General features: G+C 39.3%; 1 long non-coding RNA gene and 1 pseudogene across 1 annotated transcript; both read left to right on the top strand.

Moving 5' to 3' along the window:
• Positions 1–328, top strand: LOC105465191 (NADH dehydrogenase [ubiquinone] 1 beta subcomplex subunit 3 pseudogene; annotated as a pseudogene).
• A 16,555-nt stretch (positions 329–16,883) lies between these two features.
• Positions 16,884–20,308, top strand: LOC105465192 (uncharacterized). The gene is made up of 3 exons (XR_977363.2): positions 16,884–16,899; positions 19,721–19,795; positions 20,276–20,308. It is a non-coding gene; the product is annotated as an uncharacterized lncRNA (long non-coding RNA).
• Positions 20,309–20,831: the final 523 nt, after the last annotated feature.

The following is a 20,831-nucleotide window of genomic DNA, read 5'->3' on the forward strand; positions in this document are numbered from 1 at the left end:
CTGAGAGGTCAGATTGAATTCAGACATGGCCCATGGACATGGACGTGAACATGGACACCATAAAATGGAACTTCCAGATTATAGACAATGGAAGATAGAAGGGACACCATTAGAAGATATCCAGAAGAAGCTGGCTGCAAAAGGGGTAAGGGATCCATGGGGCCGCAATGAAGCTTGGAGATACATGGGCGGCTTTGCAAATAGTGTTTCCTTTTTTGATGTATTCTTTAAAGGATTCAAATGGGGATTTGCTGCATTTGTGGTAGCTGTAGGAGCTGAATATTACCTGAATTCCCTGAATAAAGATAAGAAGCATCACTGAAGATAATACCTAGAAGTATCATAGTGGTTTCTTAACTCTCCAAAATAAGATTTCTTCACTATAACCTACTCATCTGGGTTGTCCCTTACAGAATATTAGTAAGATTTAATAAAGTAAAATAAAATATATATATGCCAAAAAACCAATGCGATGCAATGGCTGAAGCTCCAGGAGCCATCTTGGATGATAAAAATCAGTCTTGCATTGTAGGCATGGTGGTCCAGAGAGCAGAAAAGATAATGGGCCCATGATAACCTGTGGTGTCCATGCCAACACTGGACTGATTATCTTCACTTCTCCTAAGTGAGATACCAATAAGCTTTCATCTGGTTTAGGTCACTGTCCATGGAGTTCTCTTCCTAGTTGCTACCCTAGGAAAAGTACCCTTAACTGGACACCCAGAATAACTCAGTATCAGTTAGCTCTGACTACATTTCGTCTTCCACATAATCACCATCTTTTCAACAAAGGTTGCATTGTCAAACTACATGGATGGGATATCAATATTCTCCAGCATATTAGGACCTTAATAAAAAGAGAATCTAAACATGTTTAGTTTACCACACCTGTGAGGACTTTTTTTTTTTTAAACCTGATCTTAAGGTGCATTCTCTTTATCATAGGCAAGTTTTTCTTTTTGAGGATAAGATCTACCTAAATATACATTTTGACTATTGTGATATGGGATATAACAATATATTACACTATCAATTCGAGTTAATCCAGTGTCTCTGTGCACTCTATTAAGTACTTTACAAGCATAATTTTATTTAATCCTTATAATCTTGTGACTGGGTGGTACTAGTGTTCCTGAGAGTCACTTGTCCAGTAAGTGGTTAGCCTACAGTTCAGAAGCAGGCTGTTTTGGTTTCAGAACATGAGGTCACTAGGCTACACTATTTTTTAGCTTCTAGGGTCTCTTTTTTTTTTTTTTGTACTGAAAGAGATGAAACCAAGGATTGGAAAGAATACCTCTAACTGACACTGAGATGGAAAACCTTGTGTGGTCTTTCCTTTGACCCCTCTATGTCTGCTAATGTACAGAGGAGTGTTTGAGGACATAGGCTCATTGTAATGAGAATTAACTAAGTGCACAACATTTCTGAGCTTTTGCCCTTTGCCCTAAAGCAAAAAGGCAACAGGTGGGACAGATAGATCCAATGGAGTTGTCAGCTTCCATGCACTGATAATTAGAAAAGACCCCCAAACTGGCCACTAAGATGGGAGTTCTGAGGCTATGGGTAGTAGAGAAGCAGGTACCTATGATGCTGTTTCAAAACTGAACTCTCTGAAATGTCAATACCGGAAAGTTAAAACGAATAGATGATTAGGAGTAGGCTTGGAGAAACTTGGGGTTAAAACAGTTCTCATGAGGCATTAAAATGTAGTCCTATAGCTCTCTGACTTTTTTATTTAGGAAGTGGGTCAACCAAAGTCTTCCATGAATTTCAAGGAAGAACAGTTTGAACATCAATAAACAGTAAACACACTAGTGAGCACATTTTGCTTTTTAACAGCATTGTAAAACTATGGGACAAAGAAGGTCATCTTCATCTGGACATACACAGAAACATATAGAATCCTTGAATTAGCACAGGCATTAGTGTCATTATTTTTGGAAACTGCAAAGAAAAAATATCTAGAGTCTCAAAATAGCAGTTTGCAAAAGAAAGCATTCCTTATTCCAGCTGTACATTCAGACATTTAAAATAACTCTTTTTCTTTTCTTTTCTTTTCTTTTCTTTTGAAATGGAATCTTGCTCTTGTTGCCCAGGCTGGAGTGCAGTGGCACGATCTCAGCTCACTGCAACTTCTGCCTCCCAGGTTCAAGCAATTCTGCCTCAGCCTCCTCAGTAGCTGGGATTACAAGTGCCCGCCATCACACCCGGCTAATTTTTGTACTTTTAGTAGAGACGGGGTTTCACCATGTTGGCCAGGCTGCTCTCGAACTCCTGACCTCAGGTGACCCGCCTGCCTCGGCTTCCCAAAGTGCTGGGAATACAGGCGTGAGCCACCACGCCCGGTCTAAAAGAACTTTTTGACTGCTAGGAAGAGGTTGGGTCTTCAGATGAAATCTTCTCAGGAGTCAATCAGCATATCCATGGAGACATCACCAAACCAAGTAAGTACACCACCCGCCTCAGCCTATCCCGGTAGGGTAGAGTACAGCGATATTGCATTGCTTAAGTCCTCCCTGTCTATATTACAGCAGGAAGTTCTGGCACGATCATCTTTCCAACTACTGCTGAGGCTTCTGAAGGTCTAAGTCTCACACATTCCTTTTTGATCCTTTTGATCAGTTCAGCTGGTCAGCTCACTCCAGCTGTTGCTGGAGTCTGTGGGCTGTGCCCCTCCACGTGGGGGCTCCCACCAACTGCATGGTGTAGGAGCTTGTCTACCTCTTCCAAAATTCCCCAACATAGGAGAGAGGAGAAAACCCTTCTTCCTTCAGTCAAGGATGAGGCTGCGTGCATTTCCTTTGATAGGATTTCCCTATCTTTTATTCACTCGTAATGGCTTACTATGAGTGAATCTCTTATTCACTCATAGTGGTTTACTATTCTCAAAATCTGAATATGTTCAGTATTTAATAGGTGGGACACTAGTAGCCCACCTTGGATAGACTTATGCCCGTGAAACCTAATTCCTTCCTTCATCCAGTGTGAAGTGAGGAGTAGTTGGCCCTCATGCATGGTCTCGATAATGTGACCTTCACTGAGTAAATACTTGGGCAGAAATATACACACACATCTACTAAAAACAAACACTTCTTTTCAAGGATTGTTCACAATCCACATTTGGGGTGTGCCTGGGGTCGGGGAGGGGGTCCTTTCTCACTGCAGGGACACAGTCTCACTAAAGATATAGCTAATTACATTACGAAAACGACATTAGTCTTGGTCTGAAGAATCAGCAGTCAGGTAATGAACAATGAGTGAGTATTACATGTATGTATAAATACACACACACGGGAGTGCATGCACACACACACACACAGAGGCTCCAGTTGCCAACCCTACACTGTTATGCTGAAGATACCTGCCAAGTCCTTCCCTGGGAGACAAGGCATTTTTGGGACGTGAGGTTATTGTTTAGGGTAAAATGAACTTCTTGTATTACCACTGGATTTCTCCTCATTTGTTTCTCTACATCCCTCTTATAAGTGGGGAATTCCATAGGAGCTGACAGTGTAAATGGTCTTCTCAGAAATCCCTCCCTACGGTTTAAAGAAAACCTATCCCCCCTCACATTCTGGCATGGAGCTGAGAGAAACCTGCACAGCTGTGAAAGGTAGATGAGCATTACTGAGCTTCCTCCAAACAATTCTCTCTAAACCATCAGTCAAGAATCACTTTCCTGGAGAATTTAGCTCTCTGGGGACTGAGAATCCTTTTCCCTTTGCAGTGCCCCAATGGAAGCATTTTATTCATGCAGATAACAAACCTAGGCATCCTGCTGGCTTGTTTACATACTTAATAGAAATGCTGTTTTCCTCCCCATCCGTGCTTGAGGCTTGGCCAGAAGGGAATCATCTCTGGGACTAAGAAATGTCAGAGCGTACTGCTTAGCCCAGATACTATGCTTGCTGATACTCCAGGGCTTATGGGTGGAACAAAAATGAAACCAGTTTGTTTTACTTTGTACAACCTTTATTATTTTTTAGATTGAAAATTCAGGATTTTTTTTTTAAACAACCAGTGAAGTTGGTATCATTCTTTTCACCCAAAATTATTCATTCCCTATTTATTTAACAAAGAATTACTTAATGCTACTACGTACCAGTACCACGTAGGTGTTGGGAATTCAGCAAAGAACAAAACAAAGTTTCAGCCCTCATGGAACTTACAGTCTAGATCAATCAATCAAACAAACAAACAAAAAACCAGAAAAGAGTATTTCGTAAACATAATTTCTGATAGCAGTAAGTATTATGAAAAAAAGGAGAGCAGAGTAAAGGGCCAGGAGGTGACAATCGAAGGAATGAGGCAGAAAGGAATTGGAGGTAGTTTAGATTGAGAGGTCAGGAATAGCTTGGTTTCTTGAACACTGAGACTGTTACCGGAAAGGGTCCCAATCCAGACCCCAAGAGAGGGTTATTGAACTTCACACAAGAAAGAATTCAGGGCGAGTCCCTAGAGTAAAGTGAAAGTAAGTTTATTGAGAAAGTAAAGGAATAAGAAACGGCTGCTCCACAGGCAAAGCAGTGGCATGGGCTTCTTGACCGAGTATACTTGTAGTTATTTCTTGGTTATATGCTAAGTGAGGGGTGGGTTATTCATGAGGTTTCCAGGAAAAGGGGGCTATTTTCTGGAACTGAGAATCCCTCTCCTTTTTAGACCATAAAGGGGAACTTCCAGACATTGCCATGGCATTTGTAAAGGGTCATGGCGCTGGTGGGATGTCTTTTAGCATGCTAATACATTATAATTAGCATATAATGAACTGAGCAGTGAGGATGACAGAGGTCACTTTCATCACCATCTTGGTTTTGGTGGGTTTTGGCTAGTTTCTTTACTGCATCCTGTTTTACCAGCAGGGTCTTTGTGACCTGTATCTTTGGTTGACCTCCTATTTCATTTTGTGACTAGCAATGCCTAACCTCCTGGGAATGCAGCCCAGTAGGTCTCAGCCTTATTTTACTCAGCCCCTATTCAAGATGGAGTCACTCTGGTTCAAATGCCTCTTACAAGATAAAGAAGCCAGTCCTGCAAATATCTGGGAGAACTTTCCAAGTAGTGGAACTTGCAAGTCCAGAGTCCCAAGACAGGGGAAGCTTGGAGAGATGAGGAACAGTAAGAGGCTAGTGTGGCTGGAGTAAAGAGGGCGTGAGTGGGGCTGACATTGGGGAGGAGGCCATACTGCAGATCACCCAATCCCTCACAGGTCATGGTAGAGTGTAAATTTTTTCCCTAAATGTGAGGGGAGTTTGCCAGAGAGTTTTAAACAAGGAATTGACTTGGCTCTAAATTAGGGTTTAAAATTAAGCACTTGGCCCATTGCCATGAAAGTCATTGGGGAAGGGAGGGGAGTGGGCAAAGTTGGAAGCTGGGAGACCACCTATGACTGGCTTTAATTTCTGGAAGCCTTCCATTCCATCAAGTTTTTCACTTCTGTTTCTATATTTTTAATTGCTAAGACTCTATTAGTGCTCCAAATATTCAATTTTTTATAGCATTCTTTTCTTGTATCTTAGATATATTTTTTTCTCTTATCTTTCAGAGGATATTATTGTTGCTTTGTGAACTTCTCTTTTCTTTGAATTGTCTCTATTGCTAGCAAGTGTGTTGTATTTTATTAATTATTATCATTTTCTAGGCTTAGTGCTTAAGGACATAGACACGTGACAGATTGCCAGCTTAGAATAACAGCTTCTCAGCTTACAGTGTGACCTTGGGCAAGTTACTTAATGTCTCCATGCCTCAGTTCCTTCACCTTCTCCATGGACATAATAATAGTATTTACTTAAATGGTGATTGTGAAGATTAAGTGTGTAAATATACATAAAGTACTTAGAATAGTACCTAGCTCACAGCATATGCTTAATAAGAATTAACCCTTACTTTTTTCTATTTGCTTTGGTCTATCTCTTATATTAGATGCTTTCCTCAGGTTGCCTGGTTATTCTTGACTCTTCATTCATATTTAAGAATGAGGCACTGATAGGCTGTCTTGGAGCTCTGGGCATAAAGAGAAGGCTCGTTCACTATGGACATGATACTAGAGTCTGTAGCTGGGCTAGATCTTTTGGGAACAGGATTTATCTTCAGTTCTTTTCTCTTGGGCTGGTACAATTCAGAGAAGGATCTCCCAATGTTCTTTTTGGGTTCTCTACATTCAGGTTGTAAACTTTAACGTCAATCCCCTATTTTCTGATGGTACCCCTTCTGTGTTTTAAGGCCCGAATCTTCAATACCTATGTTAATCCTCTTTAAAGAATAGCCTTCTAGTTTTATCTTAATAGGTCAGAGCAGACTTCCAGGTCAGTAATGATAGGAAGAGATCTGGAGTCAAAATTTTTTCCAACAGACTTTCTTTTCATCTCCCTGCTTTCAACCTCATCTTTACCCTCGCTTCCGAAGATGCCAAGTCCTACTAATTCCTGGACCACTAGGGGGTTCAATGGTTCAAACATAACTGCTTCTCAGCTTTCCTCACTGATTTTCGGGACTCAGCCTTCTTGGACAACTAAGTTCATTTGCTTTCCAGCTTCTAAATTTCATTACCTTATTTCCATTCCTGCTTTTATTTTCTTTGTTAAACAAAATCTCTTTGCAGTCATTTTCGTGAGGTTTAGGAAACATTAGAGACTCACGTGAGTCTTTAATCTGTCGTGTATAACTGGATGTTCAGCCCCTAATTTTAAAAGTTTGAAGTCTGAGGTCCAGGAAGGCCACATAGCTGGTTGGAAATAACATGGAGTGGAGATTGGGGTCTTTGATTTGTGGCCAAAAACTCAACCTACTACTTCACTCTGCCCCTCAGAAGTCTCAGGAGACCTGATCTGATAAAGTTGGGCAGGTTTTCTTCTCAATCTCAATGGCCAAGGACAAAGAGTCTACTCTGGCCCCCAGCCTCAGTAAAGCCCCAGAGAGCAGGTTAAGTTGTGATTCTTCATTGTCTTTGAGTCCTCACCTATGGAGCCATGGTGTGTACTTGGGGGAGCAACTAGACGTCTTAACTTTCCCTCACAGTGGGCTAATGCCCAAAGGAGGCTCCTCATTCTAATAAATTCTCATAAAACGGTAAAATTTTCCTGTATTTTTTAATAACGCGATGGATATTTTCTCTCAGGAAAATACAAATAGGCTATGAGACAACATGTATAAGATAAAGCAATGTGATGAAATATAGGGAGTGAGTTGGGGGGAAATGGCCTCAGTGAGAACCTAACTAGGGCCAGGATCAAATGAAGCCAATTAAGAGGAGAAGAGAAATGTTAGAGCAGGATGGGCCAGAACAAATTATTTGGAAGGTTTTGTCTGCTATGAGCTTTTATAATTTTTGGTTGTGAATATCCTAATTATGAAAGAGAAGACTTTGCAAGAATATGTGTCAGAAGGCTTAACTCTTGATTTTGTTGCAATTTAGAACAATAGATGACAAGGCTTGGCATCTTATCGGTATCTACCTGCCAGCCCAAGTATACCTGGTGTGACCCTGGGCAGAGCCATTCCTGATACATGATGAGCTGTAAGAAACCAAATCCCCAGTGGATCTGGGCTTCTATTTCAGCAATTGTCACAGAGCCTCTCTCAAACCCAGGTTATACCCTTGCTACTCAGTCTAGTATTGATGCTCCCACCTAAAAATACCTCAATCAAAGCTTTTACAGAACTTTTTTTTTTCCTTTTCAACTTTTATTTTAGATTCAGAAGATACATGTGCGGATTTGTTACCTGAGTATATTGTGTGATACAGAAATATGGGGTATGAATAACCCCATCACCTACATAATGAGCATAGTACCCAACAGTTTTTCAACCCTTCTTCCCCTCCTTCCATACTCTAGTCATCTCCAGTTTCTATTGTTGCCATCTTTATGTCTATGAGCATCCAACGTTTAGCTCCCACTTGTCAATAAAAACATGCAGTATTTGGTTTTCTGTTCCTGTGTTGATTCACTTATGATAATGACCTCCGGGTGCATCCATGTTGCACAAAGGACATGATTTTGTACTTTTGTATGGCTGCGTAGTATGGTGTATATGTACCATATTTTCTTTATCTAGTCCCCCATTGATGGGCACCTAAGTTAATTCCATATCTTTGCTATTGTAAATAGTGTTGCAATGAACATACTAGTGCATGTGTCTCTCTGGTTGAATGATTTCCTTTCTTTTAAATATATACCCTGTAATGGGATTGCTGGGTCAAATGATAGTTCTATTTTAAGTTCTTTAAGAAATCTCCAAACTGCTTTCCACAGTGGCTGAACTAATTTACATTTGCAACAACAGTGTATAAGCATTCCCTTTTCTCTCAGCCTCACCAACATCTGTTGTTTTTTGACTTTTTAATAATAGGTATTCTTACTGGTGTGAGATAGTATCTCATTGTGGTTTTGGTATACATTTCTCTGATGATTAGTGATGATAAGGATGTTTTCATATATTTGTTGGCTGCTTATATGTCTTCTTTTGAGAAGTGTTCGTTCATGTCTTTTGCCCATTTTTAATGGAGTTGTTTTCGGCCTGTTGAATTTTTTTTAGTTCCTTACAGATTCCGGATATTAGACCTTTGTCAGATGCATACTTTGTGAATGTTTTCTCCTATTATGTAGGTTGTCTGTTTGCTCTGTTGGTAGTCTCCTTTGCTGTGCAGAAGGACGTCAGTTTAATTGTCAACTTTTCTTTTTCTTGCAACTGGGTTTGAGGACTTAGTCATAAATTATTCCCCAAGGTCCGTGTCGAGAATGGCATTTCCTAGGTTTTAGAATTTTTTGTTGTTGTTGTTAAAACAGGGTCTCACTCTGTCACCCAAGCTGGAGTATAGTGGCACAATCTTGACTCACAGCAGCCTCAACCTTCCTGGGCTCAGGTGATCCTCCACCTCAGCCTCCTGTGTAGCTGGGACTACAGGTGCCTGCCACTATGCCTGGCTAATTTTTGTATTTCTTGTAAAGACAGAGATTTGCCATGTTGCCCAGGCCGGTCTTGAACATTTGGCCTCAAAGGATCTACCCACTTGGCCTCTCAAAGTGCTGGGATTACAGGTGTGAGCCACTATGCCTGGCCTTATTCTAGGATTCTTATGATTTGAGATGTTACACTAAGTCTTTAATCCATCTTGGGTTAATTTTTGTATATAGTGAAAGGTAAGGGTCCAGTTTCATTCTTCTGCATATGGCTAGCAAGCTATTCCAGCACTATTTATTGAATAGAGGATCCTTTCCCCAGTGCTTATTTTGGTCAACTTTGTCAAAGATTTGATGGCTGTAGGCGTACAGCTTTATTTCTGCATTCTCTTATTTTTCTACAGAACTTTTAGTGTTTATAAACTGAACATATACAAGCTGGAAGACAAGGTAGCAATTATTTAATCTAACCTCTTTGTTTTATAGTAAAGAAAGTTTGGCTCTAGGAATTTGCTGAAGATTACATAACTAATTGGTAGCAGGATTTTAGAAAAATTGTATTCCCATTCAGTTAGGGTTGCAGTGGAAGTTCAAAGTTGTTACTTCATGCATTCACTTAACAAATACTTATTATAGGCCTACTATGTGGCAAGCAGTGCTCTAAACACTAGAAGTCTGGTGGGGGGGAAATCAGAAAAAGCTTTGGCTTCATGGAGTTTATATCCTTGTGGGGATAGACAGGGAATAAACAAATGAATATATACTGTAGAATATGAAAAAAAATTTAAAAGGCCAACAGCAATTGGGGATGATGGTTATTTTAGATTGATGGCTGTTTTAGATTTAGTTTTCTTGAAAGAGCTGGCATGAGAGCAGACACCTCAATAAGGTAAAGGAAAAAGCTGTTGTCATATCTGAGCAGAAAATTCCAGGTTGAAGAAAAAGTGCAAATGCCCTGAAATGGGAAAAAGACCAGAGTGTTTAAGGAATAGTGAGAGGGCCAGGGTAGGTGGTGCAGAGTGAATGGAATGGAGGAAAATTAGTGATACAAACTGGGGAACCAGAAACCAAATTACACAGGACCATGTAATCCATGGAAGGACTTTGTATTTTATTCTAAGTGTTGGGGAAGCCATAGGGGAATTTTGAGTGGAGGAGTAATCAGTACGAAGTGCCTTTAACATGTGCACTCCCCCTATCATGTGTAGAATAGACTGTGGTTGCAGGGGTGGGAGAAGGAGGCCAGTTAGGAAACACTAGTCCAGGTGAGATATAAATGTGTACTAGGCAAGTTTATTAGTCTGTTCTCACACTGCTAATAAAGACATACCAAAGACTGGGTAGTTTATAAAGGAAAGAGGTTTAATGGGCTCACAATTCCACATGGTTGGGGAGGCCTCACAATCATGGTGGAAGATGAAGGAAGAGCAAAGGAATGTCTTACATGGCAGCAAGCAAAGAGAGCATGTGCAGGGAAACTCCTCTTTTAGAAACCATCAGATCTCCTGAGACTTATTCACTATTCATAAAAACAGCACTGGAAAGACCCGCCCCCCCCCCCATGATTCAATTACCTCCCACTGTGTCCCTCCCATGACATGTGGGAATTATAGGAACTACAATTCAAGATGAGATTTGGACGGAGACACAGCCAAACCATATCTGTAAGGTAGTCATATTCAGCTTCACTTTAAAATTCATGCCATAAATGTAGTTAGGTTTTAATGGAAAGTTCACATTTTTCTAGCAAATCCACAGTAATTAAGATGCTCCTTCCTGCATGTGTGGTGGGCCAGGGGCAGAACACACATGCACAGGTATGTGCCCATATGTGTTTGACAGCCCAAATGGGATATCGGATCTATTTGGGAGGACTATGTCAATAGGAAAAGTGGATGGATTCAGGCTATATTTTGAATTTGATTCCAATAGGACTTTACCAGTATTAAATATAGGAAGACAGAAGTGTTGGGGTGCTTTCAAGGTTTTTCCTGAAAAACAGGGCAAAGAGTGATAACATTTCATGTATTGAGAGTGCTGGGGAAAACCAGGTTTTGGGAGAGTAGTAAGATATTTAAAAAGAGTAAGTTTAAGTGTTAAGTTAGATGAAGGAATTGAGAAGGTACTCAGATATACCATTCTGGAAATCTTGAGAAAAACAGGGACTAGAAAAACAGGGTCTAGACATTATTTAATGCCATTGGATCACATGAGATTGTCTAGAACGTAAGTATAGAAAGAAGAGATGGCCAATGATTAAGTCCTGGAACAGTAGCAAACAGAGGCTGTGTGAAAGAAGAGGAGGCAATAAATGTTACCAAGAAGGAAGGAGTTAAGAATTAAACAAATGGGTCCTGTGTACTAACATACACCAGGCTGTTCAGCTATGCTGGAAGCAGCACATAAACATTCGTTGATTCATGTATTCATTTATTTAAATATTTATTTAGAGAGAAAAGGTCCCTTACTTTCCCACATAGAACTTAGTCTCTCATGGTGGAAGGTAGGCCACAGCCTAGTAAACAAAAATTCAGAAATCAGAAATTAATAACACAGAAAACAATAAAAATTAAAATTTGGATGGTCAATAAAACCAGTGAAGTTTGTTCTTTAAAAAGACCAGTAGAAGAGGGAAATCCCTCTCAAAATTGACAAAGGAAACAAGAAGGCAGAAAAAAATATTATGAAAGTACGATATAAGTACAAATAGAGTAGCTATTTTAAAAATCATAAGACATTATCATGAACAACTTTATGCCAATATATTTAAAAAGCTTAAGTATCCAACAACCACAAAATATACATTGATTTTCCAAGATAGATTATAGGCTGGGTCATAAAACAAGTTTTAATAAATATCAAAGAATTGACATCAGATAGAGTATGTTCTCTGACAAATGTGATTGGATTATAAATCAGTATCAATTATATAGCTAAAAGAATTCTTCAGAGTTTAGAAATTAGGCAGGACATTTAAAAATAACACAATGATTCAAAGAAGAAATTATAAGGAAAAAATATTTTGAACTGGATGATAATAAAATCAGTATTTGTGGGATCCAGCTAAAGCAGTTCTTAGAAAAAATTTATAGTTTTAAATGCTTATATGACCTAAGTTTTCACATGAATACTCCAGAAATGAAAGAGAAAAGTAAATCTAAAGGAAGTAGAAAAAAGTAAATAATAAAGATAAAAACAGAAATTTTAAAATACAAAGAAGGCTGAAAAATGGACAAATTTGAAGTTTGTTCCTTGAAAAGATTAATAAATTGATAGATCCTCAGCAAGACAGAGAATAAAAATACAAATAACCTATACCAGGATTGAAAGAAGAGATATCAGTGAAGATTCTATATTTATTAAAAAGAGGAGGTAATATGAACAATTTTATGCTAATAAAATTTAAAATTCAGATAAAATGAATGAATTTCTAGAAAGATACAACTTAACAAACTTACACACACAAAAAATGGAAAATCTTAGTAACTTTCCTTCCTTTCCTTCTTCCCTTCCCTTCCCTTCCCTTCCCTTCCCTTTCCTTTCCTTTCTTCCTTCCTACCTCTTTTCTTTTCTTTTCTTTTCTTTTCTTTTCTTTTCTTTTCTTTTCTTTTCTTTCTTTCTTTCTTCTTTCTTTTTTTCTGAGACAGTGACATTCTCTGTTGTCCAGGCTAGAATGCAATGGTAAGATCATAGCCTAGCATAGCCTTCACCTCTTGGGTTCAAGCAAACCTCCCACCTCAGCCTCCTTAGTAGCTGGGACTACAGGCATGCACCACCACACCTGGCTAATTTTTAAAATTTTTTTGTAGAGAAGCAGTCTCACTATGTTGCCCAAGCCAGTCTTGAACTCCTAGGCTCAAGTGATCCTCCTGCCTCAGCCTTCCAAAGTGCTAGGATTACAGGTGTGAACCACTACACCCAGCTGAAAATCTTAATAACTTTATATCTATTTAGAACACTAGGTTTGCAATCAAAACTCTCATTCGCCACCCCCGCCTCATAAAAACAACCACCAGCAATAGCAGGAACAAAATCTCGGTCTCTAAAACAGTTTTATAAGGCTAGCATAACATTGATGCCAAAACCTGACAGTATTACAATGAAAGAAAATTATAGACTAATATTCTTAATTTAGATGAAAAATTTCTTCATAAGATCTAAGAATACTAGATACAGTAATATATTCAATTGTATTGAAATATATTTGAATGTATATATGTGTTACATGTAATCCAGTAATATGTATATGTATGTATATATGTGTGTGTGCATGTATATGCATATGTAAAATCACAACAATGACATTTAGCCTGGGGTTGCAAGATTGGCAAAACACTTGGAAAACAACCAGCATAATTCACCACATTAACAGAATAAATAATAAAAATCTTATGTTCATTTCAAGAGATAAAGATAAAACATTTAACAAAATCTAACATCAATTATTGATAAAGATGTTCAACAAACTATTAGTAATTGAACTAACTGAAGTGAGCATCCTTAACCTGATGAAGAGTGCCTACTAAAAACCTAGATAAGATATAAATGTTTTTCCTTTAAATCTGGATCATGACAAGGCTGCCTGCTCTTACCACTTCCATTCAACATTATGCTAGCAGTTCTGCTAGTTTAATAAGGCAATAACATGATTTTAAAAAGGCATAAAGATTGGAGAAGAAGTAAAACTATCATCTTTTTGCGATTCCATCGCTCTATCACCCAGGCTGGAGTGCAGCGGCGCGATCTTGGCTCACTGCAAGCTCGGCCTCCCGGGTTCCCGCCATTCTCCTGCCTCAGTCTCCCGAGTAGCTGGGACTACAGGCGCCCGCCACCACGCCCGGCTAATTTTTTGTATTTTTAGTAAAGACGGGGTTTCACCGTGGTCTCGATCTGCTGACCTTGTGATCCGCCCGCCTCGGCCTCCCAAAGTGCTGGGATTACAGGCGTGAGCCACCGCGCCCGGCCATAATTTTTGTTTTTTTAAGAACAGGTTTTGCTCTGTTTCCCAGGTTTGAGTGCAGTAATGCTTACCTGCATCACTGCTTACTGCAGCCTCAACCTCCTGAGTTCAAGCAATCTTCCCGTCTCAGTCTCCCAAGTAGCTGGGACTATAGGTGCCTGCCACCACACCCAGCTAATTTATTAGGTCTCACTCTATTGACCAGGCTTGTCTTGAATTCCTGGCCTCAAAAGATCCTCCCACCTTGGTCTCAGAAAGTGCTGGGATTACAGCCATGAGCCACTGTATCCGGCTGGAAAATAAAATTTTAAAGCAATACTATTTACAGTAATATCAAAGCCCATTTATTACTTAGGAAAGAAAGATGTGCAAGACCTCTGTACTTGAAACTCCAAATCTTGTTATTATTAAATTAAAGAAGACATTGAATTATTTTTTAAAAAATTAAGTGGATCATCCAGTCAACCTTCCAGTGTTTGTGGACTGGAAAACTCAGTTTTGTCATGATACTTATTCTTCCCAAGTTTATAGATTTAACAAAGTTCCAATTAAAATTCCAGCAAGCTTTTTTCTGTAGAAATTGATGTGCTGACTCTAAGATGTATGTAAAATGTGAAGGATCTAGAAACACAAAAAGAAGAACAGAGCTGGAGGACACCTACTACTTCATTTCAAAACTTACCGTAAAACTATGGTAATCAATATGGTGTGGTATTGGCATAGGACAGACAACTTGATCAAAGGACCAGAAACGAAGGTCTGGAATCAGACCCGCCCATATGTGGGCAATGAATTTTTGACAAAGGCACCAAAACAATTCAATGAGAAAAAGCAACTTCTGTTTGTTTGTTGTTTGTTTTTCAACAAATGGTCCTGGAACAACTGAATAGCTAAATGGCAAGAAAAGAACCTCAAACCTTCTCTCTATACATACACCAAAATTAATTTCAGATGGATCAAAGATTTAAAAATATAAGCAAGAACTAAAGGGCTTGTAGAAGAAAACATGGGAGTGTATCTTCACAATCTTAGGGACAGAAATAGATTTATTGGACAGAACATAAACACATAATATAAAATAAAAATTTTATAGATTAGAATTCATCAAAATGAAAAATTTCGGCTCATATGAAGACACCAGTAAGAAAATAAGTAGGCAAGCCACAAACCAGGAGGAAAAATTTGTAATACGTATATTTAACAAGAACTTTAATCCAGAATAAAGAATTACTAAAAATTAACAATGAAATCCCAACCCAATAAAAAGTGGCAAAAGCCTTGAACAAATATCTCACAAAAGAAAATGTATGAATGGCTAATAAGCACATGAAAAGGTTCTCTCTCATTATACTATAATCTCCACAAGGGCAGAGAATATATTTGTTTTGTTGGTATTCTTTTTTTTTAATTTTATTTTACTTGAAGTTCTGGGATACATGTGCTGAACGTGCAGGTTTGCTACATATGTATACATGTGCCATTGTGGTTTGCTGCACCTATCAACCCATCATCTAGGTTTTAAGTCCCGCCTGCATTAGGTATTTGTCCTAATGCTCTCCCTCCCCTTTCCCCCCATCCCCCAGCAGGCCCCTGTGTGTGATGACTTAAAGATGAGCAGAACTTAGTCCGGTGTCTTAGTCTATTCAGTCTGCTATAACAAAGTACCTTAGACTGCGTAGTTTATAAATGAAACTCACAGTTCTGAAGACTGGGAAGTTCAAGACCAATGCACTGTCAGATTCAGTGTCTGGTGAGGACCTGTGTCTCATAGATAGCACCTTCCATGTGTCCTTAAGTGGCAGAAGGGGAAACAGGCTTCCTCAAGCCTCTTTTATAAGGGAACTGATGCCGTTCATGAAGGCTGCCCTCATAATCCTACCACCTCTCAAAGACCACACTTCTTCATGCCATCACCTTGGGCCTTAGGTTTCAACATAAGAATTTTGTTGGGGGCACAAACATTCAGTCCACAGCCCCTGGTATGGGAAGTGCAAAGGTCCAGGGAAGGAAGCAGGCCCTCCCACAGAGAGGCTTCTCAATGGAAACAGAGCAAGCTGGGGTAGGAGAGAAACATTCCACTTAGATGGAACTTGACTGGTTAAGAATCTATTAGACAGAACTGGATTTTTACATGCCAGACAAAAGGGCCTATGTGATTATTTCTAGAGTACTCAGAAAGCCAACAGGACATGCCTGATATTTCATCCAGATATGGAGAAAAGAGTAAGTCCAGAAATGTTGGTTTAAAGGTCCATGGGAGAAGGAATAAAATTGCAATGTTTTCACACTAAAAAAAGAAAAGAAAAAAAAAAAAAGAACAGGTTCTCAACATCATTAGTTATTAGAGAAATGCAAAATAAAACCACAATGAGATGGCAATTTCCACCAACTGGAATGTCTAAAATTTAAAAAGTATTAGCAATACTATATTAGCAAGAATGTGGAGAAGACTGCAACTCTCATACGTTGCTAGTGGGAACACAAAATGATACAACCGCCCTCCCACAAGATGCTGATTTCTGTGGTCTTTCTTTATAGTCTCCCATTGAAACAGTCCTCCCAAATAGATCCAATGTTCCATTTGGGCTGTCAAACACGAATGGGCACATATTGTCCATCTGTGTTCTGCCTCTGGCCCACCACACATGCAGGAAAGAACATCTTAATTACTGTGGATTTGCTAGAAAAATGTGAACTTTCCATTAAAACCTAACCACATTTTTGTCATCAATTTTAAAGTGAAGCTGAATATGACTACCTTACTGATATGGTTTGGCTGTGTCCCCACCCAAATCCCATCTTGAATTGCAGCTCCCGTAATTCCCATGTGTTATGGGAAGGACCCAGTGGGAGTTCATTAAATCATGGGGGCGGTTTGCCACATATTATTCTCATAGTAGTGATTAAGTCTCACAAGATCTGATGATTTTATAAGAGGAAACCCCTTTCTCTTGGCTCTCAATTCTCTCTTGTCTGCCACCATGTAAGACATGTCTTTTGCCTTCTGCCATGATTGTGAGGCCTTCCCAGCCACATGGAACTGTGAGTCCATTAAACCTCTTTTTCTTTATAAATTACCCAATCTTGGGTATGTCTTTAGCAGTATGAAAACGGACTAATACACTTACCTTTCACCATTTACTCTATTTTCTCTTTTCAAACTAAATAATAATCTCTTAATTTCCGTATCTCCAGAACCTATTATTATAGTTTCTGGACTATGATGAGGTGCAATAACCATGAATTTAGTTGCTTTCATGTGGAACATAAATGGCAGGAAATAAATTGTTTGGAAAGTATTACATGTTTTACTATTCATTTACTCAAAAGTATTTTTGAGCTCTTATTTTCTCCTTCTTAATTTAAAAAACCTGCGGCTATTGAAGGAGAGATCATGTATTCACTTATTTCTTAGCTACTGGGCAGAGCAAAAATCAGTAATTAGAATAAATGTGTTTTCCATGAAATTTTACACTCAAATCAACATTGTAACTGTAGTGAAATTGGCATCACATTCTAAATAAGGGACTGAGTTATTCTTGTAGGAAATAGAAACCTGGTATGAAAAGTAAGTGCTTATCAATAACACTTCCAGGAAGCAATTTTTACTCCAAGGGCAATTTGCTGTGCATGCTGGGTCACTGCTGAGTTCAATGCTTCAGAACTTTAGATGATGAAAATGCCTTTATTCCACATTATGTGCACTGCTGAGTTTCAGTTGGAAGAGTCCTTAGAGACCACCTGGTTCAACCCCTTTTCCTTTTCATTTTCTTTCTTTCTTTCTTTCTTTCTTTCTTTCTTTCTTTCTTTCTTTCTTTCTTTCTTTCTTTCTTTCTTCTTTCTTTCTTTCTTTCCTTCTTTCTTTTTTTGGACAGGGCACTCCATTGCCCAAGCTGGAGTGCAATGGCATGATCACAGCTCACTGCAGCCTTTAACTCCTGGTTCAAGTGATCCCACCACCTCAGCCTCACGCACAGCTGGGACTTGTCAATGAAAAGAGTCCAGCTCTGTAAAATATTTGGAGAAAAAAAAAAAAACTTATTCTGAGTCAGGTATGAGTGACCTGTAGCCCATGATGCAGCCCTCAGGAGATCCTGAGAATATGTGTCCAAGGTGGTTGGGCCACAGCTTGGTTTCACACATTTTAGGGAGACATAAGGCATCAATCAATACATGTAACATGTACATTGGTTTGGTTCGGAAAGGCAGGTTACATGGAAGCTGGGGGCTTTCAGGTCATAGGTAGATGCAAAGATTTTCTGATTGGCAATTGATTGAAAGAGTTATTACCTAAAGACTTAGAAAGAACGTCGGGGTTAAGATAAGGGGTTGTGGAGATTAAGGTTTTATTACACAAGCAAAGCCTCTAAGTAGCAGGCTTTAGAGAGAATAGATTGCAAATGTTTCTTGTCAGATTCAAAAAGTCTTTTCTATGAGTAATTCCAAAAGGGAGGAGGGTATAATGGGGCATGTCCAACACCCCTTCCCATCATGGACTGAACTAGTTTTTCAGGTTAACTTTGGAATGCCCTTGGCCAAGAGAAGAGGCCCATTCAGATGGTTGGGGGGTCTTGGGGGTCTTAGAATTTTATTTTGGTTTACAGACTATAGGTATGCACCACCACACCTGGTTCCCTGTTAATTTTCAATTAAGAAAGCACTCCAGGGTGGTTAACCATTTATGCAAATATTACAGAGTTATTTGAGATTTGGGATCAAAATCTGGCCTTGCAACTCTTGGTTCATTATTCTTTCCTTTACTGCAAAGAAGGTAAGAATATAAATCATGGGTATGGCTTCTTGTCAGAGTCCTAGGGCAACAGAGAATCAGTTATGGGGAAAATAGGTTAATTACAAAGCTTTCCAGAAGCCTTGTTCCTCAGAAACTAAATTACATATCTTCTTTCCCTGCTGCCAATCATTGCCTCTCATGCAGGATTAGGCCAAGCAGGTGGGAAGAGAACTGAATACTAGAGGGTCTTAGAGAAAATGAAGTTTAGCCAGTCATTCATGGAAGAGGGACTGAAGCTCATTTCACAGAGAGGTTAAGCAATCTTCATTCTCCTTTTAGTGAAAGAGGCAAATATTCTTTAGAAACCCATGTGACAGCTTAGTTCTCTTGCAGCTGATTTTGAATCTTGCAGTTAATCATGATCTCTGGGCCATGGGCCTTATTGTCTTGAGGCTCTCATTTTACTGATTGATAAAGCAGAAAAACAGAGAAGTGGTGTGGTGTGGTGAGAAAGTGCCAGCAGGAAATGAGATAGCTATTACCACCCAGGGCTCTCCTGTTTCTCTCTGCAAGACTTCTTTGGAAATCTTGCATTGCCTTCCCCTTTCTGAGTAATTCAGTGGGGCTTCATTTAGATTGTGCTTATTTGCATTAACTCTCATAACGAAGAGGGGTATTACCAACTGAACTGGAAAAAGGCCTGTGGTTACTTTGTGTCTTCTATGCTGTCTCCGTTCACTGGAGCCAGAACTCATCCTCAGTACTGAGAGCCAAAGAGGAGCTGACCATGGATTAGATGAAATAATGTACTATGTACCTGACACCCAGGAAATAGTCAAGTTTGTTGCCTCCTACTATCGTTGCAAAATGAAGCATAATACAGGATAACTTTTGATTCAAAGGTGTCATTAGGTCTTATACCTATTAACCAATTAACAGGTTAATGTTTTAGCTTGCACTTTTGCTTTAAAATCTGAATATTGCACGTTAATTTAAAATATGGTTTGTTAGGAGTATGATAGGAATATAACTTGTTTGAAATTGACATCAATGTTTAAAATGAAAAACCATGCATCCCAAAACATAGTGATTACCAGTGGAAGGTCAGGAAAACATGCTTCTCTTCTGCAGATGGAGGTACAATGAGGTGTTTAACAGGGGCTTATGTTCCAACACACCTGGCCTGGACTGTGCATGGAGAAAAAGGTTTGTTCACTAGACTGAGATCTCCAAGGGTAGAGTATTTGTAGAGAGAAGTCAGGTCTCCAATGTTGCTGGGTTTGGGGAAAGCCTGTAATGGATTCAGGTGTCCAGGTGAGGACAGCTTTCTGACAAACGTGCTGCTGAGGGGGATGTTCTCTCAGCACCTGGCCTGTGAGCTCTCAGTAATGCTCTAGCCAGCAGGAGTACACCAATGAGCCTGACTCTCTGCCAATAGCTGGGGCCAGAGGTCTCATCCTCATTTTTCACTGGTACCTGGCATGCAAAATTCCTATCCAGGAGAGAATAGTAGCTGTAGACAGTTGCATAAATATGCTACCAAAATTTGAGAGTCAAAAAGCAAATGACAGGAGGCCAGACCCTCCTTGGAGTCATCAGTTCACTCAAAGTCCCTAGACCCCTTGCTCAATAATTTCACTTTAGTCCACATAATTCCAAGAGGACTAACTAACGCTTTCATTACAGTGGTCTCTTCTGGCAGAAAGGGTCTGCTCAAATAGCTCTAGTGGACAGAAGCCACAGATGTCTGTACTGCCAACCTCAGAAAATCCCACTGTAAGTTTCTGTTATATTTTTATTTTTTCAGTGAAGCTCCTTACCTAGATTAAAGGTGATGGAAAAGTTTCCTCTCTATCAAAAAATATTTCGAATTTTTCTAAGAAATTTCATTTCCCTTGAACAATACAGACACAATCAAATAATGCATAAGCACTCATAATCTCCGACCCTCCCTTTGCCCATAAAGAACATTCTGGAAATTCTAGCATTGTTAACTTGGTACTTCCCTTACACCATCCTATCCTTCCTACCTTCCTTCTCTCTCCTCTATTCTCCTCTCTCTGGTGGTCGTTTTTATTATTATGAGGTCTAGTTTTATTGGACAAGAGGAGAAGTGTTAGCTAGAGAATTTATGCTGGAAATGAAAGAAAAATTACAATAAATCTAGGAATGAGATGGAGTCCAGAAGAACCCAGTAGGATAGGTTTCAGGGAGTTTTAAGTTGGGAGTTGAGAATGCAAAA

The sequence above is a fragment of the Macaca nemestrina genome, chromosome 13, assembly GCF_043159975.1.
Source record: "Macaca nemestrina isolate mMacNem1 chromosome 13, mMacNem.hap1, whole genome shotgun sequence".
Classification (NCBI taxonomy): Eukaryota; Metazoa; Chordata; class Mammalia; order Primates; family Cercopithecidae; genus Macaca; species Macaca nemestrina.